Raw genomic sequence first — 5785 nt, forward strand, 5'->3', positions numbered from 1 at the left:
AGTTGCTTTTGCACTCAAATGACCAGCATCAAATGCCAACTGCAGATCTGTAAGCGTGTTTCCTTAGAAAAGAGTGTCCATGGATTAGGTATTGTGTACGTGTGTGTGTGTGCCAGCAGGGAGGAGTGCGTGTACGTGCGTGTGTGTGCCAGCAGGGAGGAGTGCGTGTACGTGCGTGTGTGTGCCAGCAGGGAGGAGTGCGTGTACGTGCGTGTGTGTGCCAGCAGGGAGGAGTGCGTGTACGTGCGTGTGTGTGCCAGCAGGGAGGAGTGTTCGATGGCTGGTAAATAACGTTAGATCACAGATCAGCAATAATTTCATTGGCTCTCTGCCCATCCACAATCCAAAGAGGCCTAAAACAAAGCATTTAGTGCCCATCATAAGGTCCAAAAAAAGGTATTTGCAATCATTGAAGTTCATCCAAGATATTGCCATTGTTTATAAGGTATCCCAAAAAGCTGGAGTAACTCAGCAGGTCAGGCAGCATCTCTGGAGAGAAGGAATGGGTGACGTTTCGGGTCGAGACCCTTCTTCAGACTGAATAAAATGTTTGTTTATAATGTAGAAAATGAAGCATTTGGTTTCAAAACAAGCTCAAACAATAATTGAGGTGTTTTACCGGGCAAAAGGTTGGCTACACTACCAGAATACCATGCTGCTCTAGTCTTCCAAGAAATCGATCATTTTCAGTGGCGTACATGGAACCTCTATCTAATCCAAAAAGGTCAACAGCCCGTCTCTGCAGTTCCTCTACTCATTGTCACTGCCTGTCCTATTGTGAAGTTCCTGCATTTCTAGCAGTCATTTTTCTTCTTTTGCAGAAGATTACGTGTAATTACTGTATCCACTCCACAAACCTCCGTTGCAATCAAAGTCCCAGGCCGAATCTGGCATTTTGGAACATTTGGTGGAAAATCCATTCAGGATTTGCAATATTGTACTAACCTCTAATGGTGCAGTGATTTGTACTGGAGTTACACTTAAGACAATCGCTGCCTTCTGTATAAGCATTCCCGGCAATGGTCAACACCATACAACTAGGGGCATGCTGCATTCCCATTCAGTAAAATTATACCCAATACTTTACCTTAGTGCCAACATTCCTGCATTAATCCCTTTCACTCAATTCTATGAATATTCAAAAAATCTATGAACATACCATAAGCCAAAGCTTCAAAGCCCCATTGGGTAGATAACATCAAAGACATACAACTTTGTGGATGAAGAAATTTCTTAGTTTCAACAACATCCGACTCCCTATTTGGAGACTAGAACCAGGGCTTGGAAGCTACCTGGGCAAATTAACCAATTCCTAACATTTCAAGCCATCTGCAAGAATTCCATACTCATTCGTCCTAACTCAAGGCCTATTCCACATAATCTTCCAAATGACAAACCCACCATTTAAATTCTGATGAACTTGTTGACCTTTCGTCCTTTTAATTAATCCACTGTTCAGTGTGTCATGTTGCCAGGATCCTACAGTTGAGAGCAAAGACCATGCAACCAAACAACATTGCAGCCATAGAGCTGAAGATTTGTGCTCCAGAACAAGTTACACCTCTGGACGATGTTCAATCATTGCCAATACTATGGAAACATTCACCATTTGCCCCATTTCACAAAAGCAGGACAAATCCAAGCTTGCTAATTAATACCCTATTCCTCAGTAGAAATGGCAACTGTCAATGATAGTGATGTCAAGCAGTACTTAATAAAATGATCACTAATATCCAATTTGGGTTTTGCCAGGCCTACTCTTCTTGAGATCACACAGCCTTGTTCCAAATCTGGATTAAAGAGCAGAATTCCAAAAATAACTTCTTGGCATTAAGGCAGCACTTAACTAAGCGTGGCATTAAGGCCTCCTATTAAACGCCAGTTATTAAACAGCAGGAAAAACACTCCAAACTTTTAAGTCTACCACACCTGTAGCTGTAGAGGTTAACCCATCACTGTAGGATCTCTCGGGAGTATCCCAAGTCCAATCACTTCAGCAACTTCAATGTCTTCCACTTTCAACCTCAAGCAATCAGCAAACAATATTTAAAGCAATTTGCTACTGTTTAGCTAGCATGTGAGCGAGGTCAAAAAAGAGCAAATGAGTCAAGCACTTGTGCGAGGCATACAGTGGGGAGCAAAAAATTGGAAATTTTACACAAGCCTCTTAGTGCATTTCAAAGTAAAAACGGACATTCCAAAATAATGTGAATATGTCACTGTATACGAATAACATTTAAGTGAATTCCCACATTCATTGATATTCAGCCCAAAAAGGCAGTAATTGGCTTTTCTGCTGTGTTTTACATATTAACCCCGTCTTAACTAATTTAGTTATATAATCTTGCACTTAAATTTAATATTAACTCATTACAGTTCCACCACTGATTTTCTGGCACTCTTGGTTCCAGGGCTTTGCTGGTTTATCCAGCCGGCCAAGGAAGTCAGCTATGGGGGTAGATTTGCTGGCTCCAGCCGGGCTGGAGTTCCAGCGCCCTGGCCGCAGGTTGCAAATTTAACCCACCGATTGGCCGTGGAAGTCCCGATGAGGTTGAAATTGGCTGCCACATTTTCAGGGAGACTTCCAGGGTGCGGGGGATTTCTCACGAAACCCCTAGCGACCTCTAGCAGAACCCTAGTGTTCATTACAAGTCTATACATTGTTTATTTACCTTTTTTCCTTCTTTTTCTCGATCTAATTTCTTTGCTTATTTTGGCAAAGTGAAAAACACGGAAATCATGCAAAAACCGCGGAAAATTGATTTTTTTAATGCGGAAATCCGCAAGCCTTCTTAGCAAACAAAGCATGTAGCAATACTTAAGACAGCAATCAGGCAGGGCTGATAAGTGGAAAGTAACATTAGCACAATAGAAGGGTCAGTTGGTTAGACTGCTCACCTTTGATATTCAATGGTATCACAAAATGCTGGAGTAACTCAGCAGGTCAGGCAGCATCTAGGAGAGAGGGAATGGGTGACTTTTCGGGTTGAGACCCTTCTTCAGACTGATATTCAATGCATCTCCATCCAGCATCCCAAGATCAAAACAAAAAATATCTTGGCTACAGAGCAGATCAGAGGCTGGGTATCATGCAACAATGCAATTTAACGCTTGACAAAGCCTTCCCATCTATTTGATGGTGCATGGGAATATTCCTGCAGGTTCCAAGTTATACATTGCTTTGCACAAAATATTGTCACTCCCAAACCCTAGTATCTTCAACAAGACTGGTGGCCTTTGCGATAAACAGATTGACATTTAAAAAAAGACAGGTGATGGGGCAGGTAGTGTAGAGGAAGCGCAGAGTCTGCAAAAGGACTTGGACAGATTGGGAGAGTGGGCAAATAAATGACAATTGCAATACAGTGTAGCAAAGTGTGCGGTCAAAGTGTACATTATTTTCTAAATAAGTAGATGGAGTGCTGGTGCAGGATTCCCAAAAGGTTCATTTGCAGGTTGAATCCGGTAGTAAGGAAGGCAAATGCAATGCTTGCATTAATTGCAAGAAGACTAGAATATAAAAGCAGGGATGTAATGCTGAGGTCTTAAGGCACTGGTCAGACTTCATTTAGAGCATTGCGAGTAGTTTTGGCCCCATATCCAAGGAGGGGTGTGCTGGCGTTGGAGGGAGTCCAGAGGAGTTTATAAGAATGATCCCAGAATAATCGGGTTAACATATGATGAGCACTTAACAACTTACAGAATAGTGAAAAGTCTGAACAGTGGATGCAGAGAGGATGTTTACACTAGTGGGAGAGTCGAGGCCCAGAGGGCACAGCCTCTGTATAACAAGACATATCTTCAGGAAAGAGATAGAGGGATTTCTTCAGTCAGAGGCTGGTGAATCTGTGGAATTCATTGCCATAGGTGGCTATGGAAGCCAAGTCTTTATGCATTTTTAAAGTGGAGAAAGATAGGTTCTTGATTAGCACGAGTGTCAGAGGTTACAGGGAGAAGGCAGGAGAATGGGGTTGGGGAAAGGTAGCTCACCCATGATTAAATGGCAAAGTAGACTTGATGGGCTGCATGGCCTAATTGTGCTCCTATGACTTGGAGATAAAATGTTTTTGGCTCCTTAGCATGGAGACTTTACAGCAGCGTAACCCAAAATTCTACGCCCAACGCAATGCCAGAGAAAAGATCAAGCCAAGACCACTTTTTATCCTCTACCATCAAAATTTATATTTTCCAAATAGCATAGAAACATAACATAGAAAAATAGGTGCAGCAGTAGGCTATTCGGCCCTTCAAGCCAGCACCACCATTTAATATGATCATGGCTGATCATCCAAAAACAGTACCCTGTTCCTGTTTTTTCCCCATATTCCTTGATTCCGTTAACCCCGAGCTATATCTAACTCTTGAAAACATCCAGTGAATTGGCTTCCTCTGCCTTCTGTGGCAGAGAATTCCATAGATTCACAGCTCTTTGGATGAAAAAGTATTTCCTCACCTCATCATATGTTAGTCCCATCATCCCAGGAATTAACCTGGTGAACCTATGCTGCACTCCCTAAATAACAAGAATGTCCTTCCTCAAATTAATAGACCAAAACTGCACATAATCCAGGTGTGGTCTCACCAGGACCCTGCACAACTGCAGTAGGACCTCCTTGCTTCTATATTCAAATGCTCTCGATATGAAGACCAACAGTGCGATTATGAAGCCAAAGCAAGTTTGTTCTAAAGCCTCCTTCTCCCCTCACACAACATTCCATGAAGCAAGTCCCAAATTCTCCTTCTGCATCATGAACCACTCCCAAATTGTTTATTGGATTTTCAAACATTCTGGCCCCTCAAGCAGAAACTTCTATCATATTGAATGGCGGTGCAGGCTCGAAGGGCCGAATGGCCTACTCCTGCACCTACTTTCTATGTTTCTATACCCTTGAGCACCAGGGTCACTTTCCCTTACAAGCCATCTACTTAATTTTGGATATTGAGGCACACTTTACTCAAGAGATGTGTTAGATCAAAATTTAACATTTTACCAAAACCCATGTTACAGATTTCTGGCAGATATACTAATTATGCTACAATGTTGTCACGGTCAATGTTATTGATGAAATGATGCAAGAATTAGTCATGCAATATTAAGGTCACCAAAGGCTTAGCTTTTCCACTATTTTCCATTCACCTCTTCTCCAAAGGAAACCAACCCCACCAATGGATTCAGAAACAAAGGTCTACTGCATTACTACAATTAATGTACTGTTTGGTCAACCATTTTTGTGGCTTTTAATTAGTTTAAAGACAGCAATTCAATCTGAGCAATTATCCTTGGGTTAGAAATCATTTTACATGGGTTAAGCTTCCAGGTATTCCACCGAAAAGGTGCCATTCAAGGTAGCAGTGTTCATATAAAAAGGTATTAGATAAATAACACAAAACTGGAAATTTACACCGTCTACCTCTACTCCATTCCTCAATTGACGATGAAAAACTCAACTCAACAAGATGGGCATTTTTCATTAGTGGTGTTCCTCCCAAGCTATTTGTCTGAACCATGTCATCAATTTCACAGCTTGGGGACACTAGATATAGTTTAAAGAGGGGGGGGGGGGAGAGAGTAAAAGGGTAAAAGCTATAAAAGTGGATGTACTCACATGTTGACAATGAATGTTCAGTTTGAGATGCAAGGATGATAAATGGGCAACTCATTTAGCTGATTCTTTAAAAATTAACGGCAATATCTTCCACATATTTATTAAAAATTACTTGATTAAAATCCAAATGAGTGGATTAAAGAAAATACCAAAACGATCAAGTAACAAAGACAGAAGAA

Source organism: Rhinoraja longicauda, chromosome 30, assembly GCF_053455715.1.
Source record: "Rhinoraja longicauda isolate Sanriku21f chromosome 30, sRhiLon1.1, whole genome shotgun sequence".
NCBI classification, from domain to species: domain Eukaryota; kingdom Metazoa; phylum Chordata; class Chondrichthyes; order Rajiformes; family Arhynchobatidae; genus Rhinoraja; species Rhinoraja longicauda.